Here is a 14697-nt window from a genome sequence, read left to right as displayed (position 1 = left end):
ATTTTATTTTCCAGAAACTATTTGAACTCTCTAAAATTTTAAGGTAAAGACCTTTATTCTCTCCCTGAACCTGCTCAATGAATTTTGCTGGCCTGTCACTCTGGTAGCATTTTTTGCTAAGCTGTGGTATATATTAACTCCAATATAATATCAAATACATTGACTTTAAACAACATCTTTGCCATCTGGAATCATCAACCTGGTTAACCAGGTTAATCTTCTATCTGTTTCTTTTCATTTTCCTTTAAGAGGTTGCTTGTCTTGAAAATGCTCTAGGAATAAAATTACTTGACTGCTTCTCATATATAAAGATGTTAAATTTAAGTCCATTATGATCTCTAGTACATCTTGAATCAGATCTAAATTGAAAGTTACATCTCCTCTTGGAGTTTTTCTGATTGCTCCAAAAAGCACTGACTCAAATTTTAGATATGACAGAAGCAAGTATTTTGTCCTGATATAACATTTATCCAAGATTTATGAAGTTAACTGAAGCCCCCCATTACTACTGTACTTTGCAATCTTAATCTTTTGTGTTTCATGTTCTTTGTCATTTATCATCATTGCATGGTAGAAAGTACAGATCTGATGTAATTCTCTTTGGATACCACATTTAAATCCCTAGAAATTCTATGGTACTGCTGGAACTGTTGCCTTACTTATCTTGTCTGACCCTATGTTTTAATGTATCGTGCCAGTCATGAACTGTAAAATCCACCATAATGTTACAATGAAACACCTACTTTGGAATTATTATATCAAATGTTCCTATCAGGATGACTATTTTATCACTATGCTCATTTAAATGCACCCAATTTAATTCAGTCATTCAAGGAGAATACTCTTTAGGTATGTAGTACTTAAGCAGAAGCACATATATGCTAAAGTCTATTTACATGTTCCTTTCATAATTGAAACGTTGTGTCCTTGCTATTTCCTACTCCTTTGTTTGCTTATGTATTACCTGTGTCCCATACTTTCTTCCTAGGATACAGATGATTTAAAACTTAATCTTGAAATTGTAGACCCTTCTGCAATATACGTTATTTTGTTCCAAGTGCTTTCATCCAGAACTTGCTTTAAAAAGCATCTTACCATTTAAGTATTTTCATCTCATTTATTTACATGGAATTTACAGACCTCACCTATGACAGTTTCCTGAATTCCTGATAAATCTGTATTCCTCCTCATTACAGTATTTTCTCAAATATCACTGAAATTGTCTGTCTTGTTGGCACAAGGTTTTGCATCAGAGACAAAAACACAGGCTATTCCAAAGACTGCTACACTCTCTTTACCTTCCAGATAGCAAGCTAAATTTTGTTTTCAAGATGACTGTGCTATTTGAATATATAACTGGTACCCATGCACACTATTACCATTTAAGATTCTCCTTTGCTAAGATCTTTTAGATGTTTTAGTTTGCTTAGCAAGCAAACTACCAAACTTCTCACTGACATCACAAATCTCGCTGTTTATGTATGTCCAAAAATGTAATGTCTCAGTACAGCATTCTCCTTCTATCAGTGGAAATCCCTGATGCCATACAATTATTTCTTCTTCAAGATATTATAGTTCTGTTATTCAGTAACATCAGAAGAGTGCATTGGTGAGGGGTAAAGAGAAATGCTGAGAGCCCAGAGGGTAAACCACTCTAGAATATTCACTAATATTTTGTCTGTGTACCTCCCTATCTCCTTCAACTCTTCCAGAGCAACAGCATTGGTCTCAAAAAGGAATACTCTGTTCCAGAGGGCTATGAATTACCTGCACTGCATACATGCATACACCATCCACTGAAGTGATCACTTTGTAAAGAATTTCAGGCTCCATTCTAACCCTCCTGATAAACTGAAAAGAATTCAGGGGACCATTCTGTACCACTAGATTCCTTCTTTTGATAACAGAAGGGTCAGCTGGCCTCTGTAAATGTTACATAATACAGGACCTCCCTAGGAGAGACTGAAATAAAAGTCCACTGCATTTTGAAAAATTTCAAATATTCTTTCACAGAAATACGATAATATACATTTGATTTGGTAATTTCAAAAGCATTAACCGAATATTATGTACAGAGCACAGGAAGATAAAAAGAACACACAGTCCAGCAGTAAATGAAAGAAGTGGGGGAGGGGAAGGGAGGGAAAAGGGAGGGAGGGAGAGAAAGAGGGAGTAATCCATCCAAATCTATGACCACCTATTTAGAAGGGCTTACGTTACATAGAAATACAACTGTTTTCCAAACTATAGTTTATCCTTCACTGTCTTGTTTGGATATAACCTTCTGAGAATATAATCAGAAGTGGATACTATAAAGAATTATGTATAATAATATTATATAACTACATATTATGCTAAGACCAAAGTTTTCCACATTGAATATCTAAATTTGTAAAAGGAAGGCTCACCTTTCCCGTTCCAACTCTGAACATTTTGTACGTAAATACATTAACATATTGTACCCAGCATCTGCTGAACTGTCATACTGTCATACATATGTTGCAGCTTCAGGCTACAACATATCAAAAAACCTGAAGTTCAAAACATTTCACATGGAAATACATAAACCTCAGGCATACACAGCTCCTTTTCACCTCCCTGATGGGTTTCATTAGCCTCAATTTCTTTACCTTCAGCAGAGTTCTCAAATCTCTTTGTTATGACTGCATTGTTCTCTTATAGCTTTCCTACCTAAACAGTGCCACTAGCTTCTGGAATACCATGGTTTATGAAGCTGTTCAGCTTAGTTAAGTGATAGTTAAAAAAAGACTTACAAAGCAAATCTAAAACATGGCTGCTAGCTAAAGAAATTTCAGAGACCTTTAAAAAACAAACAAAAATACCAAGGAAAGCCCCACCAACAGCTCTGAAAGCATTGTGTGGAAAGCAAGAAGCTTTATTTTTTGTTGTTGTTGTTGTTTACAAGATGTTTTCTTTAACTGCAGAAAATATTAATTTATTGAAATGGAAACTTATTGTTGAAACTGATATAGACTACCAAAAATAAAACACTGAGAAAACACTTTCTGGATCAGTAAACTAGAAAGCAAGCAACCAGAGAATAGTCAGATAGTTGTTCTAGAGACACTCACCTGGAAAAGGGAAAAAATCACAGGCAACAATCTCTGCTCTAAATCTGGCCACGGAAGCAACTATCTTGCTCTTACCTCTCCCAGGAAATCTGCAGTTGTATCTCAGATGGAACACAACACAATTACTTCATGCAATTATCCAAAGAAGCCTTCCTTCAGGCTTTGCATAGAGAGCTTGGTAGACAGGGAAACCATCTTAGTATCAACATCTTACCCTTCAGTTTCTAGGTAGTGACAGTAATTGAAAAGTGCAAGTTAGATTTAAGTGAGTGAACCTCATCAATGCTTGGCATATTGTCTATATTGACTTCTCCAAGGTAATAAGGTCCTGATGAGCAGTTTTTGTTGTGCTGCACTTTTTTTTTTTTGTCATATACAGTTGAATATATGGGTTTACCCATCATAAGGTGTCCATTACAATGAGTTATCAGTGGCTACCATCATGTGTAGCTCATACCTCTAAGGAGTAAACAAGAATGATTAAATATATAATGAGACTCTGTTCTTTCACTTTGATAAAACTTGCAATTATTTCTGGTTTTGGTAGGCCTTTAGAACAAGCATTTTGCAGTGCTGAACAGCTGTACTACATATTTTGAAGGATGTGATCAGAAGATAGTGCTAGTTAGTCTTCTAAAGACAACAACTAGTCAGGGTTACAGCATAATCAAGATCACAGCATTGAAGGCAATATTTAGACTCACATGTCACCATATAATTCACAAAAAATATTGAAAAATCCTACCAGAATTAAATATTACCAGTTCTGAAACATTTTAAAAGTAAAATATTCCCTACATGATACTACTTTGGACCTCAGGTCTAAACCAAGATAACTTCAACAGATTTATTTTAAAACATAATATAGGCATACTTAATATCTAAGACGTAATTTCACAATTAAGATCACATTTAATCTTTAACTTGTGGAATTTTGACTAAGTAATATAACCAGGCATACATTATTTTAGAGACACTCACAATCATTTAAGAGAACTAATCCTGAATTTACTGTTTTGGACCCTAAAAGATTTCATCCTTCCTGTTCCTCCATTGATTTCTCACTTAATTGTGCATTTTTTGTCTCCTCTCTCCTTGCAGTAGGTTATACAATCAACTACTCAATCAACTTTCTCTTTGAGAAAGAGAAATTATAATCTACAGATATGTATTTTATGTTTAGATTTTATAGCAATAGCTCCAAATCCTCTTGAAAATTTGAAGTCAGTAGGTAAAATAAAGTCAGTAATACAAAGCATCTGAATTCTGAATATTGTAAATTTAGAAGAAAATTCAGTTGGGTCACAGGTTGCAGACTGATGTTGAAGCTGATAAGTAAAGGGCACAGACTATGTCACAGAGTAAAGCCAGAAATAGAGTATGTCAATAGTTTTGCCAAATCACTGACATTCATGACATTAGGATCAAAAAAATAAAGGCCATATTGATTGATTATAGGGTTGGTTTGGTTTAAGTGTATTTATAGAATAATTACAACATATTTTCCAACTTATTTCTGCTAATCACATACATTTGAGATGGTTATTTAAACACCTTTATGACTGCCCTACAGGCACTCAGTGTCTTTACCTGACATAATGTGTTCTTTTGACTTTCCCATTATGTTTGTAAAGACTGCAACAAAAGAATAAAAATAAATACATTCCAAATAGCAACTGCCTGTAGTTTGTTTTCCATTACACAAATGGATTTATAATGCCTGTAAGATGCATTTCACTGGGGAACTCTATACTGTTTAAGCATTCAGCAGGCTCATTACATGCTGCTGCTCCATTCTAGCTATAAAAGCTTGTGTTTCGTTATAAGAGCTTTGACTGTATCCATGAGCAATAGAAAGTTTACAATTATAACTCCTACAGTATCGATCAAAATCATTAAAGTCTAAAACATGAAACTTGTGAAACACAATTCAAGATAGCATTGTGTCTCCTCATTTTTATGATTAAATAACTGATATATCTATTACTTTATTTTTTCAAATTTATTCTTTTTATTAGCAAAGCCCCTGAACAGTGTCAATTAATGATTAATGTAAAAAGTCTGGAAATATTTATTTGAGTTTTCTAAGTTAACTTGTTTCTTATAATCAGTTTCTTTTTATTTTTTTTTTTAATAGCCAAGTTTAACTATGTTTAATATAACCAATTTTTAATGTAAAGCTTCTAAGCTTCTTTTATTAAATGCATACAACCAGCACTGAAATAAAATGAAGGTCCATTCATGATGAATCAGTATCAGGAAATAATCTTTTTCCAGATTGGTTAAATCTGACAAAAAATTTTCCTCATGTTTTTCTCATAAGCTAAATAGTAATAATAAATATTCTGAATTCCCATTAAAAATAAGACCATTTTAGTGAAAATTCTTCATTCATGTATTCATGAAACCAGAAAAGCTAGATTCCACTTTTCCTACTGTCTGTTTTCAGTTAGAAGTTTCTAGCTAGAAAACAGACAATTTCCATACTCTGTTTTGGAGCTACATTAAAACACCCATTAGATGAATTTTAATTCAGATCATATGTTGTCTCACAATAGACATATGCCTTTAAATGAAATCAGCAATCTGTGTGTTTGCATGTGCACATGCATGTGTGGGTACACAAGAGCAGGACTTCCCTTCTACATTTTTCTCAGATTCATCTGGGTAAAGATGCATTACTGGTTCCTATCATCTCCCTAGTAATATTATTTTCTGCAGGGAACAAAAGGATCAGATCAGAACATGAGCAGGGGAGAGCCTATAAGGAGATGCACCTCCAGAACAACAGTAGCACATTATTTCCCAGTGGCAAGAACTACTCAGTGCCTTCGAAGCCAGTGAGTTCATCTTTCTCAAGTTGAATTCTACTCTTGAAGATCAAAAATCAAGCCTCTTCATGAGTAATTTCTGTTGTCCACTATTTAAAGTTATTGGAATTTCAGCTGTGTATCTCATCTGCTCACAGTATACCCTGCAAGGTACCATCTCTGATGCTACCCTGGTACTCAGGGAAACATAACCTAGGAAAGACAACATGAATCTACCAAATCAATCGTGAAAGAGGTGACAAAGATGACTTAGTTTTGCTAGATGCAAGATCTTAGAAAAAAAAAAGCAAAGTATGTACTAAAAAGTGCACAGAGGGTGTCTTACGTGTACATGCTGGATATTATTTGAACACGCTGATAGCTGTCTTCAGCAGCTGAGTGCAGACATTCAGTATTTCAGAAATCAGACAAAACTCATAAGTAAGATAATGCCATGACAACACATAAGTATAAGCTTTTATTAATATTTTTTTTCAAAATACTTGAGCATAAGCCTTCTTCTGGAAAAGACTCTTGTATCGTATTCTGCTATTTTGTCCGGTGGTATAATCATATTATTGGATTAATATATTTTAATAAGTAAAAATACAAGTATGTATTTGAACCTTGTGAAAAATCATGGGTTAAATTCCCAGAAAAAAAAATACACTTCAAAAGATAATGAATTTAATAATTTATGGGAAAATGAACTATGAAGTGCTATCTACCAGATTGCTCTGTTCATGTTTAGTGATTATCTACATATCAAGAATACTCATCAATTTTACTGAAAAGTATTTTTAAAGGGATTACACTTTGTTTCATGTGTTTTTTCCAGCTATGCTACAGGATAACAAAATTATGGTAGAGATTATAACAATAAGCAGTCTCAAAGTATTTATATTTTGAGGTGAAGAGCATTACATCTATATATAGATATGTACAATATTTCTGGAAGATGATAATGAAAAGGTTAATTTAATGCTTAAAAAGACAAAGCCACTAAACATACCATATGCATTTTGCATAGACTTAGGGAAAAAAAAAATCCAGAAAACCTGAAGAATACAAAAATGGCATTCCAAGCCTAAATATATATAGTGAAGAAAATTCCATTCTCACATGACATATCATACAGATGAATATACCCCCATGCAACCGTGTATTACCTTGGTGTATATTATATAAACTTGTCTCACCTTTCACACTCCTTTAAACTTATACAAATAAACAACTCAGGTTTTCCCTCTCAGTAAAAATAAGTTACTCTTGCCAGATCCAATCAAATATTTAATTTGTGATGACTATGAGAACAGAAGGAAATTGCATGCCCTAAGACAGCATGTGTAAAAAGCTTCTTGCTGTCATTGAGTAATGTCCTGTTAAAGAAAAATATCACAATACCACCAAGAAAAAACTTTAAATGCAAAATTTTATGTAAACATTTATCTTCAGCAGCCAGAAGCGCCCATAGTATGTCTAAATAATAAGGACTCGTTTACTTTTGTCTTTACCATCTGTATTCCAGTGATTTCATGGTGTCTCTGGAGATAGTCACAGACTAACTGGAAGTCTGAATATTTACATTGAGCTCCCCCAAACTCATTTGGTAACCTTGATAAAGCTACTTCTGTAAGCTCTGATGGTATGAAAATTTTTGAAAAAACAAAATTTGTTTCGTATATCTAATAGAAGACTGATTCTAATCAGCAAAACCAAATATTACCTTTACAATTTTTCTATTTAAAGCTTGCAAGCCATACTATCATGGTGACACAAACTGCAGTGTCTTCAAGATCCCAGGATATTACAGAAAGTCTTCAATAATAAGACTTCAGTAAACTGAAATCCACTGGAAAGAAAAACCCAAGCTTTGTTGACATTGAGATTCATGTGTTTGAACATAACATTGGTACATATGGCACAGGAAATATCACATTAAAAATTAGTGGTGAGTGGTGATTTGCACATTAGAGAATAGCATGATTTGTACACATTCAGTTCTTAATGTGTTCCACAGACTAGTATTATAAAGAACTATCAGCATATGTGATAACAGAAGGTACTTTTACTGTAACCTGTAATTAATACTTATCCAAGGAAAATTATTCAACTTTGCCAAAATGCAGACAGATACAATTGTCTTCTGAATACTGAGTATTTTAACTGAATGATGCTACTCAAGTAATCTAATTCTACTAATAATGAGTGTTAATTATGCAAAGTTTCTTCTTCATACTTCTTCATAAATGGTAAATGTTATAATTTTTCAAAGTGTTTACTATTGCTGAGGTATTTTTGAAGACAGATTGCATGAATCCCCCAAGTCTACAGCATAGCAATTTTAATATATCTTTATATCACCTCTGCTATTTAGCTATACAATTATACCTCTGTTGCTACTCGTTGTTTTCTTATGAAATCTATTGAAACACACATTGTTACCTAAGGGGATTGACCTTTTGCTTGCTCAAGCAACATTTTCAGGAACATACAAGTTTTATACATTTTTATAAAAGTTGAATATATTTGGAAGTTTCTCTAAGCACATACATTGGCACAAGACTGCAATCAATGCATGAAATCTACCCAACATGCCTCTAGTCTTTTTCAGAAACCAGTTAAGTCTTACAATATATATTCAGATGAATTAAAATACATTTAAGAAATTTACCAACTCTTTAGATAGTTAATTCTGTAGAACTGTGTTCTAACTTCTTAATAGCCAATAATAAAAAAAATTTGCATTTAGCATGGTGAAACGAAGTGCTTTTCTCCTCACAGTATTATTCTAGATGATGTGCAAAGTAAATAAAAAAGGGGTAGCAATACCACATCAAACTAATTGATGAGCACAGTATTCAGTATTGTTTTATAAAGTCAGCCTTGAGGATGATTAGTACACCAAGCCAGAGCTTACTCATAGATGGATCATGTAAACCCATAAATCACATGAATCAGTTTACCAGACTGATTCCACTGTAGTTTAAAGGAAAAGAATTTAAAAACAAAAACCAAAAGTCACTTAAAATGGGCTGCCACTTACCTGCTGAAATACAGTATCTTGAAGTATTTACTTTCAGTTATTTGACGGTGCTTTGACTGTGTTAAATATATCAAAGTTATACACCTTTGGGTCTTTTAGTTCATTCCTTTAATACTAAATTTATTTGAACTAACAAATTAAACATATCAGCTTCGCAAGATGTCCATTTAATGAGTACATCATTTATAGCAAACCTTCCTGCCTGTCCCACTGCATGGTAGGATTGGTAAGAATAGGTAAGAAACTTAAATTAGTGAGACTGCAGGCACCACAGCTTCCTCAGATATAGTGAAAGGATAAAGTTACAAGAGTAAGAAAAAAATCCAGTATTCTTTTTCTACTATAATAGAGTCTTTAGACTCTTAGCTGCCTCGAGCAATTTCTAAACTATTGATAAATATTTTTTATTCCTAACATTTAGGAATTCCTAACATTCCTATCCTAACATTAGAAATGAAACTGCTTTCCTGGCTTTGAAACATTTAGCAATTATTCTTAGGATCATATACTTAAAGCAACTCAAGTGTAACTTATTTGGTGATATTCCACGTAGTGATCTCAATTGTGGCTCTGACAGCTTACTACTGAAATTCTCATTCTCTGGAAGTGGGAGTGAAAGGCCCCAGAGTATTTAGCATCCAGATCAGATAGACATATATATAATCTCTCAGTGACAAAACTGGAACAAAATAGCCTCACCACTGAGTGATGTAAATTGTCAAGTTAACAACCATAATATCCCCCAACTTTTATTATAAAAATTCTAGACAATTCTGTGGTTGAATTGAAGGTGAAAAAAAAAAAAAAAAAAAAAGAAAGAAAGTTGAAAGGCACATAACTATAACTTTTACAAAACTGGTTTCAAAGGCATAGATTTTATGAAGCAAAAGGTATGTTTTTTGTAATGGCACATTTTTTGCATTTTTAAAGGAACATATACCTCAGTTGTGATGTAAAACCGAAAGTCTGTATTAAAATACTTCCTGCATATGTCAATTTAATTCCATCATATTTGTTTTCTGTTCAGTCAGAAAGCTGGCTCTGACAAGTGGACAGACAAGGGAAAGTTTTCTTCTTTCCCTCTAGTTCAGGCAATTCAGTGGCAGTGATTTCCACCACAACATGGAATGCAAAGTGCATAGTTCTTTGCAGACACATCAGTGTAATAAGACAGGCCCAAAGAACAGCAAATGCTCTGAAGTTTTTCAGCATCACCCAGATGACCTGAAACTTACACTATTTTTCACAGTGGAATCAGATCATTTTAACGGATAAAGGGTCTTCTGTATGCACAGAAGCATGTAGTAGACACTTCGGGAAACCTTTTAAAGCTTAGCTTCCCTTTTATTTTTAATATTTATTTATTGTTGTAAAGTTCAAGTTTAATTCTGGTAGCACACAGAATAATTAATTTTGCTTACGAATAGACATTTTTAACATGTTGATCTGCATATTTTAGTTTGTAGGAGAACAAATAAAGTGCAGAATTATAATATCTGTGGTGCTATACTTAAAAAACTAGATTTTTTTTCAGCATTCTGTTCAGTAATAGAGAAGAATAAATTGGCCTGATATATGTTAGTAATGTCAAAAGGTAATTATATATTCAAAAACTAATGTCAAAAGGAGGATAGAGACACATGAAAGAAACATGACTTGTTAATGCCACTTCAGAAGAGCATATGAAGTGATGTAGACTACCAGAAGAAAAATCAAATTTGTTTTTCAAAAGAATGAAATGACATGTTGCAAAAACCCAAGCTATCCATTGCAAAGTAAAAGATGATCCAGGCATGTAATTTCAGAAAACTCATTACGTTAATAAAACAAATTCTGTTCTCAACCTTATTGCTCCAGTTCAAAGGCACTTTGAAACATTACAAAACAGAAGACACCATACTGGTAAAAGAAAAGGAGAAGGATACTTGCACCAAGTGTGGCATATCCAAATTTTTTTCATTTTTTCCAAATTCAGTAAGCATAGCAATGAAACTTTGATCTCATTAACTTCATGTGTAGTATCAGATGTTTAAGACAAGTTGTTGCAGTCTGTACTAAAAAAATTACACCATGTCATCATTTCTTGCTGCTCAAACGTAGTCCATAGTTTTACATGTGTGCGCCCTACATCCCCCTTCCTCCCACCAGAAAAAAACAACTTTACTGTTGCATTGGACTCATATCTAGAGATAGAAGACTACTCATAGCACAAACTAAATAGCAGAGATTCTGAGTTGGTGAGGATCTGACATTGCAGATACTGAAAAAGAAATGGTCTTACATACTTTTTAAACAGTTCAAGTGAACTTCTAAGATGGTGGTCTCAATATCTGTAAAGGATAACAAATACCCTACTACTGTATTTAGCAATTAGTTTTCAAGTAATTGACTACTGGGTTAACTTCCCTAGCAGAATAGTTTAAATGCAAGACATATAGTTGAATTATGCCCCCCTTATTAGTCGTAGGAATTCCTCCAGAAATTTGAAAAGGCAATAGTGTAATAAACGTGAAGTAGGGTAGTCTAGATGCAAAATGCTTTTTTTTTTGAGATATATAGTCATATTTTTGTATCAATTTAAAAGACAATATCTGCACAGAGTTAGGCTAAACAGAAGCAGAAGAATCATACTTAGAAGATTCATGAATTATTTGACTAAAAATATTTCAAACCCATCAAGAAGTGCTGCAAATGAGCTGACATACCAATACTTTGATGAGGAAGATCTAATAATCATAGAGGGCTAGAAGAGTCAAGAGCCACAGGTTATGGAGTCACCCATCTGATTAAGGTAAATCAAGACTGCCAAAAATGACCATAATTTAAAATCTAGATTTGAGTTATGAATCACAGTAACTCCAAACTTTCAGAAAATAAAGGCTGGATGCATAATTGTACAACTACTTTTCTTTTGGAATAGTACATCATAAAAGTCAGGACTATTTTCAGATTTGGAGACTTGAAATAGAGCTTTTTTAACACTTTTTTTTTTTTTTTTTTTTTTTTTTTTTGGCAATTATACAGTTTTAACAGTCGTCATCCCTAACTTTTTTTCTTCAGGGATCTTTTTAATCAGGCTCATTAGTAAATAAGGCAAACAGTTCATGAACTCAAGATTCACAAAGTATTTATAATTTGATTACATCACTTTTATGACTGGATCTTTTCTTTCTAATGTAAGTTTCTTTTCCATTTGAGAACTGCCTGAATGATTGCCTCAAATTTATTTATTCTTATATATCATCCACTAAATGCTTTTGGAAAATATTTCCTGAGATACAACTGAACATTCTATTTCAGACTCAATGTAGTAAATATGAGGAAAAAAATAATCAACCAATAAAAAAGCCCCGAGCAGTACAGCAAATTCAGTAATAAGTTGATTCTGAATAACCTGCATATATGAAATAGATAACCCTGGGAAACAGTTTTAGCTCAGAGACTGTGTTTATCAGTTTTCTGAGAGAAAGGGTACTTGTGCAGGAGCTAGGACAACTAATTCACTTACTTAATCTCCCTGTTCTTTACCAATTCTTTCTCTCACCTTCCATGACAGAACCTTCTTATGTGGTTAAAGGTGAAAATGTATAATCCCAGTTTCTCATTAAATGTTGACATCCTGGTGTCTCTTGCTTAAACCAAAGACAAGTAAATAAGATTCATGTAACTCTTCTGTAGTTGATTTGTTTGTAAAAGGCTAAAGTACTATCAGCTATGCCAGACACTATCATTAGTAACATTTCTGAGAGGTGTAGTGTTCCCTCTGGAATTAACCAGACTACACAGATTTGGCAGACATTCCCAAGCTACTTCCCAAGAGGGTTATATGCAGTTCTTTGATGCCAATTTTCAGAACAAGCTCCAAGGTATGCATGCAGTCAGGCAACTTAGCATATTATTTAAGAAATAAAGGTAATCCAGAAACACTTTCTGATTTAAGTTTCGCTCCCCAGATGCTGATCACATGACGTTATAGAAAACAGCACTGGAACAAGATTTTCATGTTTCACTTGGAGTGACTACTTCTAAATAGCATTTAGAAATATTATTCTTTAGACCCTGTAAATATCTCTGAGAACTTAAGACAACACTAGAGATCTGGACCAAATAACATAAAATGGACAATTTTTTCTCATGTCTGACCTCAGGGTTTCAGAAGAGCTCTGGAAGGCTCAGGTAGCAACATGTTAACACTATAAACCTTTGCAAAAAACTAAGTGAAAACTATGTAGACTGATCCACAGAGATATAACTCAAGTAACACTAGTATTTCAGGTATGAAGATATTTGTTCTTAAATAATAACACAAAGGAAGCTCTACAATAACAGATGTCTATACCTGGATATTATCGCATTATAGATTTATTGATATATGATAGGACTGAAATTAGATCATTCTACTCAATCTTAATTGGCAGAATTTCACAAAAGTATGTATGTTCCGTATGAGCGATTTCAATGTTGTTTTTCAATCATTCTTACTACTGTCCTTCTTACTGGTAACCAGAGATAGAACTGATGGAGGAAACGGCAAACATTTTTCTACTCTGCAGTTTTTCTATCAACACTCTGATATCGGTACATAAGTAACTACCCAGGAGTGAATAGGCTGTCTCCTGCACTGAAACTGGCACAATCTTGTATATGTTCCAATGACTTAATAAAGATTAAAGTGTAGGTTGGCTGGAAGGGAAATTGCAATCTGAGTGTAAACCTTATTTAACCAGCTTGAAATGGGAAAGAAATTCTTTGACTTTTTACTTGATAGTTCCTATATTTACTTCAGACCAGTCTTCTACAGCAGCTGTCATTATAGGCTATTTCTCATGTAAATCAAAGACTGACATGGCAAGCTCAAACAGAATTGTCATAGAATAGCCATCTCACACATTTTATAAGGTCTAAAGGGTCTAAAGATGTCTATCTTGATGATAAATATGACAAAAGAGGAAAAAAAAATAAACAACCCAAGAAAACAGCAAAATATCCAATCATCCACATCTGGCAAGAAAGCACCATCAGATAATTGTCAAGAAGAATGCACTGATCACAATTGGGTTATCTTTTGTCTGTTATTTATAGCTTCTCCAGTCAAGAAAAAGTATTCATCTCTTGTGTTCTCCTGGACTTTCTTAGTCAATCTGTGATACTCAAGTATAACAGTTCTGGAAGGGCAACAAGGAAGACATGGTTGCTTGTGTAGCTCAAGTATCGTCTATTAGCTGACAGGGAAACTATGATCATGATCACCACACAGAAAGGCAACTATACAAGGATACTGTGCTTTGGCCAGCTATATTCCACATAAGGTGGGCATGATATAAATGCTGTTTCCGAACCCAGAGTGCTGAAATACACCAAGTAAATACATTTGTTTTAAAATAGGAATTCTTCCAGTAAGAAAAAGCTTTTTCCCCTCTATTCTTTCCTTCTTTTAGGAAGCAAATTTAACCTGATATATATATATATATACATATATATATATATATATATACACCCTGAAAAGCATACCATAAGGCCAATTAATCATGTATGTAAAGAGATCTATAACGTTAAAAGAAGCATACTTGATTTTCTACACTTTGACTCAAAAATCCACCTACATCTTGAATGATGGGAATATTAGGTACTTTGAGAGACACACAGAATATTCCAGTAGAAATAGCTTGCAAACTAATTGAAAACAAAAACAAAAAAAACAAAAAAAAAAAAAAAAAAAAAAAAAAAAAACAACCCTCACTCAACTTGA

Source organism: Tyto alba, unplaced genomic scaffold, assembly GCF_018691265.1.
Source record: "Tyto alba isolate M040663 unplaced genomic scaffold, T.alba_DEE_v4.0 Super-Scaffold_1000006, whole genome shotgun sequence".
Lineage (NCBI taxonomy): Eukaryota > Metazoa > Chordata > Aves > Strigiformes > Tytonidae > Tyto > Tyto alba.
This window is presented reverse-complemented; position numbering follows the sequence as displayed.